At 41.5% G+C, this 20973-nt stretch overlaps 1 protein-coding gene across 1 annotated transcript in view; it reads right to left on the bottom strand.

Annotated features, from left to right (window-relative positions):
• MYT1L (myelin transcription factor 1 like) overlaps positions 1-20222 on the bottom strand; it is a 435752-nt gene extending 415530 nt beyond the window's left edge. The window contains exon 1 of the mRNA XM_034659976.1: positions 20008-20222. The gene's annotated coding sequence lies outside the window, so the exon portion shown is untranslated. The remainder of the gene's footprint in view (positions 1-20007) is intronic.
• Between the last annotated feature and the right edge of the window lie 751 nt (positions 20223-20973).

Here is a 20973-nt window from a genome sequence, read left to right as displayed (position 1 = left end):
TGCTCTCTACTACACCTCTGCAAACGCCCTGTTCTATCTTCAAAAGGGGGGGTCTCCAAACCACCCCCTAAAAACCCACATTCATTCTTCCCCAGGAGATTTCTCACCTTACTTTCTCTGCCTGCATTTTCCCCCTCTTCTATAATTATCTGCTAAAATCCCACTTTTTCTTCAAGGATTGTCTCAAATACTACCTTTTTCATGGAATCTGCCACCACCCCCGCCCCGCCCCAGCCTGCTGGCAGTCTCTCCCTCCTTTGAGAAAATCATCACACTTAATTTGTAGCTCCTCATCACTTTTATCAGGTTCAAAACCATGTTACAGACACTTATACATTTTTCTTTTCTTCCCTATTGGTGTACAAAATTTCTGAGGGAAGAGGGCAGTTCTGACTCATTTTCTTATAATCCACAGCATCTAACATGATAAAGATTTGGTTAAAGGAATGGACGGAAGAATAACTATATGAGCAACTTTCAGCTGAATGGGGGCTCACAGGAAATCCCCCTGCCCGTGGCCCACAAACACAAACAAGTGGAACCACAGAAAACAGAAGAAACGTCCTACTGCATCTGATCTGCGGACATGCCATACTAACGGGGTTAACCCCCCAAATGCTGGTGTCTCATCTCAGCTGCACACAGCCCAACAATACTTCTCCACCTCAGGCATCAGTTTTGGTCCCTTGGACCCCTGATCTCAACATGGCCAATGGGAGCTGATTTCAAGATGACACATGACAAGTGAGGAACGTAAGATCTTGATAACCAAGATCCTACAGGAATCAGGAAGGAGGCTGAGGGTAAATCCTAGCTGATGGAGCGTGAGCACGAAGACGTTTACCACATTGCAGTTTCCTCCAGACCACATCACACACACATTTGCGTCTAACCTGCACCTTCGGTGCTGATGTATCTAGACAAGGATGCGGTCGAGTACCCTGGATCAGGTTACTGCTCTGCCTCCTGTAATAAACATTCTCAGTTCTCCTTATGTAACATAGAAAGGGATCCCCAGATGGGAGATGCACAATAAAGTTGATCTCGAATGGGTATAGGTGAGAGTCCTACGACGGCCTTCCTTTAGATAAATGAAGTACCAGACAATCTCATCAAGAGAAGGAAGGGAAGGCAGCTGTGTCACACAACTTGGGGGCCCCAATCTGGATGCGGTCAGTGTGAATGGACATCCCAGAGGCCCCCAGGGCCCTCACTCCTCCTGCCAGGTCTGGCACCTGGACAGGGGTGCAAAACAAAATGGAAAGTATAATAAGCCCTCTGTCCCTACCCATAAGCTCGGTCCAATTAAACACATATGGTGTGCCTACTTTACTTCAGGCATTGGGATTTACATCAAGGTGCCATGTTGTGAAGGGTTCAGGAGCAGACACACTCTACCAGAAAGGCTTGAATCTTTGCTCTGGGATAACTGAACCATGTCAGCCCAGCAAAAACCTTCTGAACACCAGGGATAATAGCATGTAGCAGCTTCAATGTATTTATGGTGTGCACACAAATAGTTTGGGATTCCAACTGCATTTCCTCGCATTAGTTAGGTCCTCGGGTGAGCTCATGTCTTAGTCTACAGTGCGCATGAATCATAATGCTCAGTTACAAGTACTGCAGGGTCTGATTGTGTGTGTGGCGGTGCTGCTAAAGCTCAGATTTATTGATGCAGAGATCGCAAATTTCAGACCGCTGGTGGAGGCGCTACCTTATCCATCGGGGGTTTGGAAAAGACATTTACAGTAAGGATAGAATGTAGGGGAAGATACGAGCACAAGACAAGAGCAGGATTCCATGTCTGTGAAGCCACCCAGTAACCAAACATGCTTCCGGGCCCCTCCCTTCCCCCTCTCTGTTCCTACTTCTTGCCTTCTCATGGTTTCTCTCTCGGTGTCTTACTGGTTGTTTCCTCTTCATGACAAGTGAGAACTAGAACTGCAATGTCTTCTCCCCCCTCCACATCCCCCCACCAGAATGTAGCACTTCTGAGGTTTTTATTAAGGGTTTTCGCTACTCGTAGCTTTTTTGATAGTTTCATCCCAGTATCCATTCTTCCCATTTCTAGATCCTACAGAGAGAGAAACGATGCCTGTACTGGGTTACCCAAGTACAAGAGGGGACGTGTTCATCACATCAAGGGCATTTCATCCAGACTCTGTGGGAGGGCCTGTGAGGACACAGAGGACCCCGGGGACAGGGCTGAGGGGGTTCTGGTCGGAAGCATGCTGAGGGGAAGGCAGGGAAGAATTAGAGAGACAGACAGAGGACTTTTCTTGTCTCCTTGGTCACGTAGCTAATGGTCAGGGCCATTGTGCGGAAACGGTGGATGCAGAAGGGGAAGTGTCGTGAGCGGCCTGACGTCGAGAAGAAGTAGAAGGGATGGAACGGGGTGAACTGAGAACATGAGCAGCTACGTACATTTTTACAGCCCTTTCAGAACATCCATGAATGAAGTCTTCGTGGTCTACACTCATGACCTCCAACACATCAAGGGAGAGAGGGTGAAGGAGTAGCAGGTTTTTATTGCTGCTTTTCAGTGTCCTTTGCACAGCAATGGCATTTTTATTAAAAAACAAAGCTGATAAAATTCAGCACATTACTTTCTGAAAATCTCAGTTGATAAAAATGAAACTGGAAATCAAATGTAATTAGCGGTTCTCAGGCTCTTTCCTCGTGCTCATTCCAAGGCTAGCTGTCCCACCTGGGGAGGCAGCCAGAGTGGGCTGTGTGGTGTGAGTCCTCCGCAGGGGCCCAAGGCTCACAAGATACAGCACATGCTGGAGTTCAGCACATCTGAAAGTGGACAGTAAAGCTGATATCCCCAGTATGGCTGTAATTAAGCATGATTTAGGTTTATAAATTACTTTGAAATAACTATTTTTCAGAAAAGTTGGGCGTTGTGTAGAAGGACAAAGGCTGAAAGAGCTAATACGGGGAAAGATGCTGCTGGGTGTCACCACAGATCTTCCCAAAGCCTTCCGAATGGGGTCGACTCGTTTACTGCTACAGAAAACACCGAAGCTACGTCAAAGAGCCAGACCATGGCATTGCTTCGGCTCTATCCTGACACAAAGGCAGTGAGCAATATTAGTCACATTTTTACTTTTAGAGATATCATACATTCTGCGAGTCATGTTTACATTTGATCTTAACACAGAAGGAGTAAATTATTACTAATCTGAAAGCCATCTTGGAGCCTAAATCGAATGGCTTATTTGTCTTCACTCATAAATTAAAAACATTTTGGGAATTCAAACTTTACTTTGTAATAAAGCTCACTGTATATTCATATCTATAACACACTTCCTTCTCTAAAAAAAAAAAGAGAAATTCCTACTCGCACATGGAGATTTCCGGAGCAAAGAAGAAATAACTATTCCCATTACTTCCTTGAATGTTTTTTAACTGTTTTGTGATCCATCTTATGGAATTATTAATAAATGTCACAAGATTAAATGTCATTAATCTCTTTGTTAATCATTCAGTGAAAACAAGAAGCCTCTAGATTGTCATGTATTTAGGTCATAGAATAAAAGGACATGTATTTACGAAAACTTTTTAAAAAGCAAACTATGAATAGTTTTCAAAGTGTAACTGCTACCCGCCTATCTATGAGTCTAAGTCCCCAGATTCACTGGAAGTCACGTATGGGCCACGAGTAACGTGACAGAATGAGCCACTCCTTACTGTCAAATGTCATTCGGTAATGACAACTCAGAGCATCACGCTTATTTACTACTCTTACTATGTTTATATTAATATAGAAAGCCTTCTCTTTGTTCCCCACGTATCCAAGTTACACTTATTTTCAAGAATTGGCCCAAATCCGACCCATTTATGGGCTCCCAGTGGCCACCCGCTCCCCAGGAACCTCCCTCTACCTCCCTCTGCATCCTCACCCCCGGCACCACAGCGGGTAACCGACAAAGAACATGCAAGGTTTCTCCTGGTACCTTGATTGTCCATGAAAATTATTCATTTGTTTGTTGCTATTTAACATTTCCTGTCTTTGTATTTTGTGTTCCTCAACTAGATTTTGCGTGCTTACAGGCAGGCGTTACGCCTCACACATAGCTCAGTGCTTGCCCCCACGCACATTCAGGAAAGCACCACTGGATATACTTAAAGCCACTGTCGTCAGCCTGAGCAAGTACCAACTTACAGACACAGCCATCAACTCCCCTCCCATGGAATAAAAATTGGCGCTTGGGCGTTTGTTTCCTTAAACAGTATGTATCTTTAATAATCTGAACCCTTTAATGAATATGCTATTTTGCTTTTTGTGATTACAGAGATAATAACAGTCCTTACTATGCTATGGATTCGTGTAGGCTCCACACAACGTAGTTTACAAGTAAAGCGTTCAATGCGGAACACGTGTTAGCCAAGCATCAGATGGTGTCATAATCATCACCTTGGTGTTTTCCTGGCAGTCTGTCTTCATCAGTATTTCAATACAGTGTATCAACAGTTTGGGTCTGCATAAATGGAGTGAGGGTACCTGTCACTGAACACTCTGGAACTTTTGATCTTCTGAAAGTATGACTTTACTAGTTGGTTTATCTCCACAACGTCCCACTTTAAGTTAGAGCTGGAAAGAGCGGAGCTGTGGGTCTAAGGCATGTCTCTGCTGCCCTTTACCTGCAGGCCCGCACTTACTCTTCCCTCATGACTGCTCCGTGGCAGGAAGCGCTTCCCACTACATACAAGTTCCACGTTTGGCATTTTGAGCTCTCGAAAGAGTGGATTATTTCATTAAGTGAAACATCTTCATTTAAATTTTCCCAAAGGAACCTCTTTGGTAAGAGAGACCTGGAAAGGGTTCTGTGACTTGGGTGAGGAGTCTGTTTCAGGTGTGCACAGAGCGTGTGGGTCTCACCCCACCTGTGGGCTTGATTTCTCTGCCTTATTCCCTTCCCATGAGGCTGTAAAGTTCTTCTCCACTTCACTGGGATATCATAAGGACAATATTCAGCTCACTCAATGAACTAGTGAAGAACATGTACCATTGGCTGTTGTGGTAAAAACTCCATGTTTGTCTGGACCTGTGAGATCTTGTGTGTGATTTGGGGTGCTTTAGGGTATCAGAAGTAGGACACGGATTGTGTAAAACATCTTCACGGCTACAGACGTGTGCCCATTAAGCCTCCATTCCCTGGCTGTGACTACTACATAAAACACTGCTTCCTGAAGGGAAAGGTGAGACATAAAACCAATGGGTCTATGTCTTTAAGCATCAAGCCCAGTGATACTAACTACAGACACTGCACTTCTTCCATCGTGACCAGGGAAGAAGATCCACCACAATCCGACCGTGTCAAGAGAAACAAAGCTGGAGTAATGGAACCATGACAGCCCATATATTTTTGTGAATTCTCTCAGGACAACTCACCCACTGTAATTGTCATGATAGAATACTTGCAAAGAAAAATAAAATTATAGTCAAAAAAGATAAAATCAAGAGAGAAAATAAAACAAAGATAGTTTTCACCTACATATTTGAGTTTCACATGTAATCCAGTGATTTTTCAAGATAACCCAGAAGACTTTGATTGGATGAATTCTATGGCAATTCAGCTGACCTTGGTAATCCTGGATCAGAACCACCAGTCAAAAATAACACCTCCTCTATGTTCCAGGCTGTGGGTGTTAGGCTTGCTTCCTGCTCTCTGCAACAGAGGTGCTACCCTCTGGCAGGGGCCTGCCACCAGCATGGAGCCCCATCACTGTGCAGTGACCCCTTTGCACAGCAGGCCCTGTGTGAGGATGGCAAACACAGTCATATCATGCCAGGAGGCAGAGGAGCTAAGAAAGCACAGAGTTCAGCTCCCTCATTTGAAGCAAGGATGCTAAGACATGGAGAGCTGGAATGGCCTGTTCCAAGTCATCCCCAAATTATAAGGAAAGTGGACGAACATGAAGGTCCTTCCACCCAACACTCTCACATGGGCTCTCTGCCACTCTCTGGGTTGGCTAGGGATGAAAAATCTCACTGAGAAAATAGAAAGGACAAAAAATAAAAGGAAAAGATGACTAAAATGTATAGTAACAGGCGAAAATCCTCTCCAAGAAACTAACTGGGAAGAGGAGTTTCCCAGTGTCATTGGATAACGTTCAGTTTAGTGAGGAGATCCTCAGAAGCGCGTGCAAGGTGTGCAGTATCAATGCTGCAAGCAGACAAGCAGGGCACTCTGTCCCCAGAAGAGCACCCAAGATCAGTGAAGGAATCCATAAATGGTCTTCCTGAAAACCCAGGGACAGGAGCCAGCAGGGATGGCAAAGAACAAAGTTATAGTCGATGGCGCCATTGGACACACTCCTCCATCAGAATCTAAGTGGGAAGGAGGGCACAGACACGGGGTCATGTCAGAGGAAGGATGAGGGGGTTGGAGATACTGTATGGAATTTTTTTTTTTTTTATATATAGAGACAGACCCATTTTTCTAATGTTGGCTGTCCAGCATTGCACTTCAGGAATACATTTTAGCTAAAACAAAGATTCAATCTGTGTATGTTGGGTTTAGAAGATGTAAAGCACATACTAACCCTAACACACATTCTGCATCTAACCCCTGGATCGTTGGTACCTGTGATATGGGGTTATTTGTCACAGGATGAGTATACTTTCTAACTTACGCAAAACTTAATGCCTATGAAATGTTCTGCATTAGAAATGGGGAGTCACCTGTAATCTCACAAATGTGACAGTCTTCTCTGTCATATAGACCCCTTGATCAGGTACTGTTTTGATCATTAACTTTAAAAGTAGATGAACAGGTGGCACAGCCCATTTGTAAACAGGTGTGTTAGCTTGTCCCTGGAGAACAGACACAACATTTCTTGGCTTGCACTATGGGTGTGGGTCTCTTAGGGAAAAGGATTGTTTTTGATCTAACAAAACCCCCAGTAACAGCATATTAGCTTAAAAAAAGAAATGGGCAGTAAAACTACCTCTACTCTTATTCTTGGGACTATGAAAAGAACTGCAAATATACTGAGAGTTTTATAACACAAATCCTGTGGAAAATTCCAAGTATTAATTCACGCNTGTGGGTCTCTTAGGGAAAAGGATTGTTTTTGATCTAACAAAACCCCCAGTAACAGCATATTAGCTTAAAAAGAAATGGGCAGTAAAACTACCTCTACTCGTATTCTTGGGACTATGAAAAGAACTGCAAATGTACTGAGAGTTTTATAACACAAATCCTGTGGAAAATTCCAAGTATTAATTCACGACCAAATGTGCCATGTTAACCAAAGAACAAGTAATAAATTAGTCGGAAATGTGCCTGAGCAAACTACTAAGATTTTCTTTCCTGTTATACACAAGCGTCCAGCACCAACTGGCACCTCCCACTTCATGTCATCTCAAACTTCCGTTTTTAAGCGAAGACATGCAGCTTTTTGATGACTGAGCTACTTAAATTTCCAGACTCCAAGGGAATATAAAACACTAATTCTAGTCTGACTTTTCTTTCACGGGACTGAATCACAAGATTCTGAATTCTGAAGAGACAGGTATGTTCAGTCAGGTCTGACTCAGTGAAATGTGGCGGACAGTCATCTGACTGGCCACAAATGCATGAGCAGTTTCCAATCTGCACTGTCCTCTCCTCCTTCTGATGCCTCTTCAGCCAGTGGTGAGCCCGTGGATGACCAAGCCACCGCCTGGTTTGCTGTCCGCATGGGGCCGACCGCTGATGTCAGAGGAAGCCAGAGGGGAGCGAGCAGGACCAAGGGCTCTTCCTGTTTGTTTGGGACGTTGGCCCTCAGTCATTAATCCAGGGCTTAACCACGCTGTACTCGAACGTTCTGTTGTTGATCTCTGGGATCAACAGCTTTGAGATGTTCCGAAATTGCAAAACAGACACCTGACATTTGCCAACACTGCTTCCTCAAAATAGCATTTTGTTTACTGTTTCACACATTCCCAGGTAAGCAAAGACTTGCTTCAACTGTAACTGCATACCATAATGGACGGCTAACGTAAAGACAGAAACTGTGGTGAATGAGAGGCAAGCATGCAGAACCTCACAAAGTTGGGATTTTTAGCTCAAATTTTATAATGTGAAAAACTCAAATCATATATTTAATTAAGTAGAGAAATAGGGATTATATGATGCTATGTAACTGAGAGCTAATTTTCAGAATGATCACCCCGATCCCTGAAGTATTAATCATCTAAGAAAGGGACATCAATATTTACCCTACTCTTATTATGAAGTCAGAAAAGTGGCTTAATCTATTTCAAAATGCAGTCAAGAAAAAGTAGATCTGGAAGAATTTGAGATTACCCTTTATCGGAAATATATATTTATATTTAAAATAAGTATATATTTGTATATAATCTATAAATATATATTATGTACGTTAGATGTAACATAACATATATGTTGTACATGTATAATATAATATATAAAACATTAGCCATGTTACATATATTTATTTTATAGATTGTACATGAATATACATTCACTAAAATTTATACACACACGCACACACACACTCTGAATCACTGTGGGTCAGAAGTTTAGCTGTCTGTTCCATCTCTTTTGACTCTTTTGACATAATATGTGCCCAGTGCACGCATGTTGCATGAAGTGTTCAGTCAATATGCTAAGAAGGAAGGAGCAGCTGAACTGAAGGAGCCATGCCTGCAATTTTTCAACACTGACTTTGATGTTTTTTCTTCCAGGGGAAGATGGTGAGGGGAGCCCCTGGGCTGCCCATCACTGTTACTGACTCCAGCTAGACTGTTAACTAAACTCTTCTAAAATGCAGAATCTAAACCTAATTAACAAATCTGCAAGTAGGGTCCAAGAGAAAGAGAACAAAAGAAAGAGTCATTACCCCCGCAGTGGAAATCCCCCTCCGGGGGGAAGACGTGGGCCCCTGACCGTGAACCCTGAATTAATATCAGCCCTAGACACGAGTGGTCTCAGTGTCAGCAGTTAGTCAGAGCTCACTGGTGGGTGCCTCTTTCTAACTTCATTGGTATGTGTGGGCTTAGGAAAGTGCCCATACAGCCTGAGGGATGGATAGGGTTAAATCTGTACCATGCAACTTAGTCATACCACACTGGCCACAGGAGCACTATAATTAGGCATAAAATTTTATTCTTCTGATAATATATTCAAGCCCCACCCCCCCCAAAAAAAAGCCAGTGAAGAAAGGAATTTCCCTTAGAAAAAAGAAAAGAGAAGAATAAAGAAAAAAAGCAGTTACTCTTGAAGATAAACAGCACAGCCCTCTCTGGCAACTCTCACTGTTCACTTCCAACTACAGGCTATGAGGTCAAACATAAATGTGAATTTAGAAAACACAAATAATTATGACCTATCATACCATCAGAACCACTGAATTCCTCAGTGTAATACATCCAGTTGCTATATGTGTCCAAAGTACAAATGATCACTGTTTCATAAAGGAAGCCAGCAAGTCTGTCTGCGAAAAAGGCTTATATGGATAAAGCTACAACCAACTGCCATTAGCACATACATCAGGACAATTTCATCTTCCCATCCCTCAGGCTTATAATGATTTCCCCCTCTTTCCTGCAACTGGTGATGAGCAGTACTTTCCACGACCCAGACAACAAACAGCTGGACGGATGCCAAAGGACCATACATCCGTGGTCTACCGTGCCCTTTTTAATCAACTTCCTAATTAAAAAATGCCATGCTGGCATGAGGTATGAAAGGAGTAGGCTTGGGATATTTCACAAAATCGCATCCCCTAATCCGGGGGTTGTTGAAAATCTGTGTTCCTACAGATGTTTATGAGTTTTCCTGGTGCAGAGATAGAATCAATTTGCTGGTGCCTGGCCCTCAAGACGTATTAAATTTATCCTGAAGGAAACTGGTTCCCGAAAAGCTCTTGCCCAGATGCATTAGGCAGGTGGGAGTTTCAGTGAACCAGAGGGTCCACTAGCAGATGCAGCATTGATTTCTGAATGTTCACAATCTAGCAGACAGCTCCAGAGCAGACTTGATTGGATGGCTCTCTATGGGGTGCCCTGCAGACTCGATTATTTCCACAGCCAGTCTGGCTAGCATTGTTTCATGGCGACAATACTCTGCACTCTCAGCTTCTGCTCAGACGGCACAGGCTAGAGGCATACATGTACCCGGGTGGGGGGGTACTGGGCCAAATTTAAGGTCAGTCTCTAAGAACTATCCGTCCCTTTCAGGGTTGAGAGATGCAGTAGGCCCTGGAGTCCAGAGGTAATCCTGACTTAAAAAACCATTTTGTTGAGTGCCATTAAAATACACTATGAGTCTAGGCTGAGAATCTACCTAAAAGATCTACCCAGAACAGTGTCTGCCACTACAGATCCGAGAATGGACATCTTTGTCAATTGACTAAAAAGAGCCCCCTCCCCATAAATTACTGATTCATGAGTTGTTTGATTTAGAGATCTACGCCGGACATTCCAAACCTGAAAATATCTCAAGCAAATGTTCAATAATCTTAAGGACATTTTCTCTAAAGCAATTTGAGTCTAAAGCAGTCAGACTTTAGTAAAAAAGCAGGCAGTATGTAACACTGAGCCATAAAGTCCCTTTCAGCTCTATGAACGAGTACACAAATATATCCAAAGCAGGTACACAGTACACATATTAATCCAATGGCTAAAATATTGTCAGCTTACACACAACACTTTCACTGGCGTTTGAAAAACACATATACACCCTCACTCGAAAAACCTTTTGAAGAGATTAACTGAATACTCCGGGGAGTGCAAAAATACATCCTAGTACAAAATTTTAAAGAAATAAGGCCAAATAACCTCTTGAAAGAAAAATATTTACACCCGTCTTCATTCACAATCCACAGGAGCCCTTGGCAGAGACTGGCCCTTGGGGGCACCCATGGCACAGAACAGACCCCACAAGGTAGAAGGCTGTCTGTATGCCAGCCCCTCTTCCCCACTGAGGCAAAGAGGCCCTGATTTCCGGCTAATATTTTGGCATCTCATTGACTGCTTTCAAAATTTGCTATGAAACCTGCTTTTCTTTCCAAAGTTTATCTTCAACCTTAGAGGTAAACCGAAAAAATAAGAAAGAAGGAGAGGAAGGAAAAAAAGGAAGGAAGGAAGGAAGGAAGGAAGGAAGGAAGGAAGGAAGGAAGGAAAAAGAAAAGAAAGGAAAAGAAAAGAAAAGAAAAGAATGAAGAAAGGGCACAAGGAAGGGAAGGAGGGAGGGAAGGAAGAAAGGAAGGGAGGGAGGGAAGGGAGGGAGGGAGACTCCCTTAGAAATCACACTCCCAGGCGGGTGTGCACCACTGTATTTCTAGCTACGGGACTTCATTCTTTCATTGTCTTTGAAGGCAAGTCCTTCCCAAGTCCACAGTGCCTGAGACAGATAGTGACAGATAGTGACAGATAGTGATATAAAGTGAGTCTGTCAAGTGGAAACTCATATGACATAATTTTGGCCCTTAAAAAGAAGCTGGACTACACCTCTGAGGGGCAGCCAGGCACAAAGGAAGACCGGGAGGTGACACTCCAGTGCTCCCTTCTGTTTGTAAATGGACACACCAAGAGTAAAAACTAAGACTCATATTTTGCCCCAAGAAAGTTATAACCCATCACCAAACTAAAAGGAGTTATTTTAATCAGAGAAAGCTTGGCTCAATGCTAAAGCTAAATACAGCATGGAAAAATAATAGAAATATTTCTTTTCTCTAGATAAGAGTTCATGAATCTGAGAACAATTTGGTTTTTAATACTGTTGAGTTAAATAAAAAACTAAACTGTTACTAGCAAAATGAAAAATAAAATTAAAAGAGTATGTGTGTGTGTATATATATATATATGCATTGATATAAAAATAGAGAATTCATCTATTATGCAAAAAAATAAAGAGCTCAGTGTGAGTATTCAGAAACTTGCAGCACAAGGGGGAAAATGACCAAAGCCAAATGTCAGGGGCTTCCCACAAAGGGTTAATGTTTTTGGACACCTTGTGTTTGAGGTTTAGGTTCTCTGTTAGAGAGTTTTTTTCCTTTTTTTTTCTTTTGGGGAAAGGCATAGGTTTTTTTTTTTTTAAACAGAAGAAATGACCCTCCAAAAACTTGCATTTTCTATCAAATGGTTGCTGTCATTGTCTAAGGCAAACAGCTCAAGGAAAGCAACTCTTAAAAAAAAAAAAAAAAGAAAGAAAGAAAAGAAAGAAAAGAAAAGAAAAGAAAAAAGAAAAGAGGAAAAAGAAGAAAGCCTAAAAATAAAAGCAAAATAAAATCCTTAAGTGATTTGCTATATTTAAGAAACTGCCAAAAAGCACTTCAAGGATAGTAATTCCTACTTGAGTTCCACCTTAGAAACACGAAATAATTAGGTCAGTTAAAATGAAAAGCTTACCTTTTAAGGAGAGTAAAAATTACGAAAACAAGAGAGAACTATTTATCGGAGAATTCCTGGAGAAGGAAGTGTATCTAACTAGATACTAAAACACCCCTATTGCAGTATTACAGTTGGAGAATTATATAAGAAATGTTGTCAGAACTGGGATTCCAGCAGGCTAATACTTATCTCCCAACTCAGGAGACTGGTTTGTAAAACCAGTTTCCATTTTTTTTTCCCAAAAAGAACAGAAAGTATCAGAGGCTGGGCTAATTTTTCTATTTCCTATCTGTGGGTTCCACAGAATCAATACAAACTTGAGTTCGATTTCCACAACCTCCTGTAAGTTGCTGGTTAAATTAGGCAAAAATCCTCTTCCAGCTAGGAAAAATATATACCAGGCAAAACGAATGATGTCCGAGCTTAAACTGAAACAGCGTTAGCTAATTTTCCTGGTCTGGATACACTGTTCCAGAAAACATTAATTAAACACCTTGAATCATGGCTGCTGAAAATATCTGAAAGCAGTCATCTCTACACGGGGAATTTTCACTTGCAGACACAGGCACAGGAAGACACTACCCCAAACCAGCAGCAAAGGACTGTTCTTTTGTTGCTGACCAGGAGGAGTTGAACTTTGCTCCACTTTGGGAAGCGGAGCCACCGCTCTGGCAACAACAAGGAGGACAGTACATATTTACCTGCAGGGAGCATCAAAGAGAAACCTGAGGCACGCAAAACAAAGTGGTCCAGATGCATGGTCCTCGGCTGCAGGCCCCCTGGCTGCTTGGGCTAGGCCGGCATCTGATGAGCAGCCGTCCCCTCAGCGGCCACCCTCCCTTCCATCTTGGGGACTCACCCAGAAAATCCCGCACCCTGATCCAGGACTCCAGAACTCTTCTAATGCTCCCCAACGCCCACCATTTGTTCCGCATTCATCCAATCAACTTTCCACTGCACATCTTCTCTCCACCGGCGCTCAGATGCCGGGCCACTGCTCATCTGTATGCTAATTATTTTGCCACATGGACAAAAGTAATAATGCTTTCAGACAGGAAACTAACAGGCCTGAAGTCGAAGATGGAAATTAATAAGTTGACACCACTAAACGCCGGCCAGGCTGTCATGCAGGCCGCGCTGCCTGGTGGAGGGAGCCGAGCCTCGGCAGCAGAGCTAGGCATCAGGCAGTGGCTCCCGGGGAGGCCATGGCTGCAGAGCAGCACCAGCTCGCCGCTGACTTACCCTGTGGCAGGCTGCATCCTCTAAGCACTACAAAACATATCCATTTTCCCAAATCCTAGTACAGGAGGGAACTTCAGCGTTGAGCTAGATATTTTCCAAGGGATAGCTGTGGATTAAACCAGGAATTTCTAACCTTCCTGTTTATTAAGCTTGCAACACAGTCAGACAAGATTGGGGATGCATGCTGTATGCTTCCTACATTGTACCCACAGGCCCCTAAATCTCTAGAGCAGAATGTGTATCATGTGCAGTGCCGTATTCAATGTAATAGATGAGAACTCTAAATACCAGAGTCAGGCCAGGAACAGTTACCGGCTTAGGCAGTCGATCTAAAAATACCCCCCACCATCATGGATATTATGGCAAATTCATTCTGTGGCTAAAGAAATCTCACAAAGTCAGCTGCACCTACAGTGTTTTACATGGTACTACTGCTTAGCATGAAAACAAAACAAACAGAGGTTCCGAATCGGGCCCTGGCGCTTAAATGGGAGAACAGTTACAGGAGGGTTAAGTGGGACTGACTCCTAAACCTCTCCGGGGTTGCCGGCCACACTAAGCTCTGCTCCAGTGGCAGCTTTCTTATCACTCTCTTGAAACAAAAGACATACAACTATTTCTCCAAGAAAGTTAACACATCATCAGTCTTTCGGTCTTGTTTGAAGGAAAAAAAATATCTGGGAAAGTTCTATCTGAAAAGGCAAGACCAAATAAGATTTCAAAAATACAAAAAGCAACATAGACATATGACTTTCATTAGCATTTTCCCGTTTAAAAAAAAGTGCTGATTTTATAGATGGCTTCTTGAGTCAAGCAATAAAAGCTTTAGTCCAGCCGCGACTCTACCACCGCACTCCCTGCAAACCTCTGTTGTAACACTCACCACTATGAAAGTGCACATTAAATCACAAAGGCTACTTAGCACCTCCCACTCCTCCCCCTGGACACTAGCCTTGCAGACACAGACTTCTGGTTCACAACAACTCCAGCAGCATGCAGGTATACGGGGGGCCTGCCCACAATGCCAGGATCCTGGAGGACTAGCTATCTTGGAGAAAGAGTCCATTGTTGGCTCCTTTGCACACAAACCATGCAATTTTAGGAAGTGTTAGAATTTGTCATCACGTAAGAGCTGAAGATCGTCAGGTAGACAAGGAAACAACTATTTGCTCAAGTAGTTAAGAGATCAGGTGAAATAATTCCAAAGGGCTGGAAGTTGCAACAACCAGATAAATCATAGGCAACCTTTAAATAGAAAGAAAGAGGTACCTTTTTGCAGAAGAGTTGGTGGCCATGGAGCAAAATCCTGTTCCGCACTCTATTTCTCCACACATGCAGGGCTATTTCTGCTGTGGAGAGCCCATGGCACGTGTTGATCGCTTTCCCCTATACATCCCCACTCCATCCGCCCGTGCCCTCCAGCGCCGTCACTGTCAGCTCACTGTGTAGAGGGAGAGTCTAGGGCAGAACCACCACCAGTGATAAACCACTGCAGGCTTTCCACAGAACACGATGCTGACTGTGGTTTCCGTGGGGGGACGGCACCAAAGTCCGAAGTTACCGAGAACACCTCATTCTAGCTTTCATAGGAGATTCCTCTAAATCCCAAGCCTCTTGCCTGACGTGCTGAGACCAGGCATGCTGGCTACTACAGAACCTACAGCTCCTTTCCCATCCAGCCCTGCTGGAAATCACTGCAGTCTGAGAGGGAGAAACGCTTTAGGAGAATACCCTGTACCGTTCGTCTTCTCACAGCACAACACCCCTTACACTTAGACTAAAATATTTTCCTCCCCCTCCCAACTTTTCCAATAATCACCACGTGGGGAAAAGGGATTTTTTTTTAAAGAGATACATTTTAGGAAAAATTTTCTAACAGAACAGCCAGATACAGCAATGCTTATGAGTATTTCCTCACATAATAAATAAGCATTTATGCGTTCTTTCTAGTTTTATAACACCTGGCTTACATTTTCTCTGCCATCTCTGATTACTTCTACAGATACCCTGAGGACTCATTATGATGTCAAAGCTTAAAACAGTTTCATTGTGAAAACAGGCATAGAAAAATCATTGTGTATGCTTGAACAATGCAGGTGTGAAAGAGACAGGGAGAGAAGAGAGGGAAGCAAAAACAGACAAACAGGAACAGAGTTAAAGAGAGAGCAGAGGAAGGGAGAGGGAGGGGGGAGGGAGGGAGAGGGAGAAGCAGGGAGAGAGGGAGGAGAGGGAGAGAGAGAGAGGGAGAGAGAGAAGACAGGACACAAAGCATACTCCAAACTGAAACCATGTTGCACTGAAATACAGCCTACTGATGGAAAATGTATAGCTGCTACCTTAAAATAATCTGATATCAGGAAAATCATACAATAATTTACTACAAAAGTATTTAGTATTATTTCTTGTACAAGTTATAGCCATTATAGGCATTATTTCTAATTTGTTGTGTATGCCAACTTAAAATATCTTTTTTTTTATATCAGCCACACATGATTTTGGATGTGATTTATCCCTGCCACTTCAAAATAAAATTTAAAAAAATTTATACACACATACAATCTTAAGTTTGTAATATCTTTTCTCTTTGGTTTAATTTGGAATAAACGTAGATCAATGTCAGGTACAGTGTTGTGGCAAAGAATATACTATGAGGAAACTTAGCTTGCTGAAAAATATGTTAATCATTTGCAAGTTTCATTCAAGTTTAGCCTCTATTACTCCTTCCTGAGGAATGCTATACATATTTTCAAAGAAAACAAAAAGAAGACATTTGTGTAAATGGCTTTTTAAAAAAAGTTGAACATAAGAAAGTGCATAATACTATTGCAATCAAATTATAATAAGAAGTAATTGGGTTATAAGAATTTATCAAAACTAAAGATCTTTCATTCTGAATCAGCCATTCATTTGCTTCCTGGACAGACTTCTGGTGAGTCTTATCAAGGCCGACTTCATGGCTAAGTAGTAGATGGGCCTGAAAACCTGGTTATTGGTTGGAATTGTAGCCCTGAACTCAAGCGGACAGCCCGACAGGCCACACTTCAGTGTCAGAGCAGGGTGGTCTGCACCGAAAAGTGTCTCACTAGTCCCTCTTATTCCACTGAGTGGCTTATTAATATAAAATATTTAAGAATAACTAAAATATTAAGTTGTTTGAAGTTAAAAATGCAGCCATCAAAATATATACTAAGTAAACAAAGTATTTTAGGTGATGCACTATGTTTCCTGAAACAATGCCTCTCCCGCAAATCTGATTACCCTACAGGTAGAGCTGGAAATCTGGTTTACCCATGTGACTTTGAAAATATTATTTAGGCAACAAACTAAATTTTTCACAGAAACCTGGTTTGGATTTTTTAATCACACATGTGAAATATTTCTAAGAGCAAATCAACAAATAGATTGTTAACTCTAAATTTTAAGTATAGTTTTAACAAATAGAAAAACTTTAAAAAGCCTTGAAGTTGCAAAATAACTTCTTTCTTTTCCCTAATCTATTGAAAATTGGCATAGAAAACAGACAAAAAACATCAGGCATATTCAGTAGTAAAGTATGAAATATGAATATTTTCAAGACAGAAAAAACATAAATAAATAAGCTAGGTGAAAAACACAACAGGAACAATGAAAGCCAGACACTGAAGAGGCCCCTTTTCTGAAAATGCCCACCACATTTTCCTAAAATCACGCGAGTTCAATTTTACAATCCAAAAGGAAATTATGTGATCACATTCCTTTAGGAATTTTGGTACACCACGCATACATGGTTACAGATTTTTGGGCCTTCAACTTTGATCTCAGCTTCTAACAACATTTATGAAATGAGCCTAAGTTTTGCTGTAGGATGCAAGTCTAACTCAAGAGAAGTTGAAATTTATGTTTCATGTATACTTTTTTCCTTACTGGTTCATCTTGATAATCCTGGCTCATCATTTCAAAAATAAATTTTATCAGTAATTGCATAAATTTCCATCAAAAAAGGTTTTTCATTTGAAAAACATGTCTACCTAGTGTTTACATTTTTTTCAGTTCACAATTGTACATATGCAAGTAATTTTAATGAAATCATATATTTGGTAAGTTGGAAAGTAGTAGGGTAAAATTTTTATGTGCAAAATAAAATACAGAGATTGCATCTCTTCTCTGCCACCATCTCCAAAACACCCAATTGTGACCATAAAGGCTGCTCTTGCTTCTACCTCAGCGAGCACAATCATTAAGGTGATGAAAGTGAGCCATTTTTACATTGCCAGTAAACTAGCAGGAAGTCAGTCACTGCTGAAGGTAATTGCTATCAGCAGCGGACAGCTCCCGGTGCTGAAAGGGAAAGGGAGAGAACCCTTGCTCACAATAGCTCACTCAAACAGCCTTTGAAAAATCACAGCAAAACTGAATGAGGTGGCAAGTGCTCGGGCTGAATAGCACTGTCTACAGAACAATGGCAGCCAGCTCCAAATCCCACTATAATCACATTAATGAGATTAATCAGTGAATTAGCGGCAGTCAAATGTCAGGGAGGCAAGGAAGAATCCAACCAAGATTGGTAATTAACTTTTTTTGGGGAGGGGATCAACTATGCTACCACCTAGTTTTCTCAGAAGTTGACAATTTTGCTTTACAAATCTGAAGACCACATGTACTGATCAAAAGGCAGCAGCATACTCCTTCATATTATAATATAGATCCAGGTATCATGCTCCCATGCCTCAACTATAGTCCTCTGAGAAAAGTGATGTCACTTTAAATAATCTTCACAAACTATCAGGCTTTTATTGTTTTGAACTTTCTAAGTGTGAAATTAATATTTAAAATGAAATCATTTCTGTAATACTCAAGCTAAAATATTTTAAAAAATGGCTGATTTAAAAAGGAAGGATTACATAACAGCTGCTTTGCTTATGAGTAGTCTGTGATACCATGGCAGGAATTTTTAAAAAGTGCCATCAAGTAAAAAAACTATTATACAAACACATCAGCAACTGTCTATTGTCCTTAATGAAGAAAATATGTAACTACAGTGCAACCTTAAGGAGAATTTCAACCAATTAACCTATTGTGCTTGAGATCATAGAATCATACGCTTCCCTTCAGGTCAATTAGAAAAAAATAAACTTCCTTTTTCCTAGAACGTGTCACTTAGTAGTGTGTATGATATACAATCAACACTTTGTATTCAAAGTTCAGAGGAGGTGAAAACTTACAGGAATGCAATGGTACTGTTTTTCCTAAAGGGATATTTTACAAAACACATTTTTTTAAAAGTGATCACATTTTTATCTGCAGGGAGACATGTTCTATTTATCATTTAAAAAACTGCATAACTTTTATGAAGTTGAACAATTAGAATAATATGCCTATAAGGGTGGTGGTAGGGTGCTTTTGTCTATGAAGTTAATTTTGTTCAGTTAAATACACTTAAACATAAAAGCTCTTATAAAAAATATGTTGACTCAAAGTAAATAACTTAAAAATTCTACTGATTATGTAGTATGGTTTTAGTGGCACAAGAAATTGTCACGACTAATCTAATACTAAATACAAAAGCAGTGCTCTATATTTTGAATAACTATCATATGAATATTTGCCTACAAATTTATTTCCTTATTCATGTCTATCTTGAAACTAAAGTTTGCAGTTTGAGCTTCTAGTTTATTAACTTAAGTTGCATTAGAAGACATATTTCTGTTACAACTAAAATAATGTTTCATCACTATGAACTTCAGACGTTTAGGTTATAGTTAAAAATCTTTGAGTTTCTCAGTTTAGACAATGTAAGTCAACTTTCTTACCACTAGGCAAATGTAACATTACATCAAGAATATCTAATGTTTTAACAGCCTTTGTAACAATGCTCTGCTTTATTTGTAATGGAAAGGAACCCAGTAAAGTCTCTGGGAAGTTTTTGTTTCAGTTCCGGCAAATCATTCAAGTATTGTCCATGCAGCAAGTTTTTTAAATAAACAACATCACAGTTAAGGCATGCATCTTAAACCCATTTTGCTGTAAAGAGAGACTTCTGTGGATTACAAACTCTCTTGGCCAGGAACATTTCAGCTCCCAGCCACGCTGTAAAAATAACTTTTAAAAGGAGCAAACAATAGACACTGCAGCAGCAGCTCTCGGACTCGGGTAAAACATTCGCTGCCCACCAAGTGCACAGAACTAACCTAACGAAGATCACATACCTCACAACATGACCACAACCGCTCCCCCGTTAAAGACCAACTCAGTGCTGTTAACCGTGCCGGCTCAACAGACACCAGAAGAAAAGAAAACCCTTTCCACCACAAGTCTGAAAGGAGGATGAGGAATATGCCTACCACCGAGATGCAGAAAAGGTTGCTTTTTGTCTTCAGTGAATATTGACACCATAACCCATAGTCCAGGGAATAAGACATAAAATAAAATACACCCACCAACAATGAGTAAAAAAAATCAGGGGGCTTCAAGGAGGCTGCGAGGAAAGCTCTCTCTCTGCTTAGTGTGCAGTAGCTTAGGGAAAAAATGTCGCCCGGGCAGGACTGACAAATGCAGCGCGATCGGCTCGCGGGCCTGAGGGATCTGTTTCACTTCCACATGCGTCCCCTGATGCACACACTCCCACTCATGCTCTCGATATGCTTTTTTTTCTCCACATTTTTTTTTCACGAGCTCCAAATCCCCGGCATATGACCTTCTGTTAAATAGATAAAAAAAAAAATTGCTTATCAGTCATGCAAATGAGGCTGAATTCATTTTCCACAACAGATGGCCTCATAGATAATGATGATGGAAGAGAGAAAATTGAATGTCTCTCACAAGGTGGCCATGGCAACCGAGAGCAGAATAATATCAATAATAAGCTCACTGCATAATAAGGTTGTCAATCCCACAAATCAAAGTCTCCAGCTAAATCAGGTACACCACCCCAGCTAGTTACCAGGTGTATGTGTGTGTGTATATATATGTACACACACTGTAGTTTACAGTGACCATGAAGAAAACTAGAATTTCAAGGCATTCTGTGGAAATGCACGTACGCGTGCGTGTGCGTGCGTGTGTGTGTGTGTGTGTGTGTGTTTCATTGGAGGGGGGTCGTTTGATAATGAAATCACAATGTGACATATTTTTTCTTTGTTTTTGTTTCATTATATTTTCTGTAGTGGTCTTAGTTTCGGAAAGGATTTTTAAATAGCCATATTGAAATCTGGAGTGTGGCGTGTGGAATCTCCTGCCTCCTCGTCTCCCCCACTCTCCCTGTCTGATGTTCTGTGCTGCCCTGATGCAGTAGCAGCTCGCCTCAGGCTTCCACCTTGGCTCCCAGGGGGACATCCTGCAAAATGAATCAGCAGCCATCCTGAGCAGGCTGATTAAAATGAAAATGGCAAGGCACATGTCTGGGC

Source organism: Ailuropoda melanoleuca, chromosome 4, assembly GCF_002007445.2.
Source record: "Ailuropoda melanoleuca isolate Jingjing chromosome 4, ASM200744v2, whole genome shotgun sequence".
Taxonomy (NCBI): Eukaryota; Metazoa; Chordata; class Mammalia; order Carnivora; family Ursidae; genus Ailuropoda; species Ailuropoda melanoleuca.
Note: the sequence above shows the minus strand (reverse complement) of the source record. Positions and strands in the feature narration are given on the sequence as shown.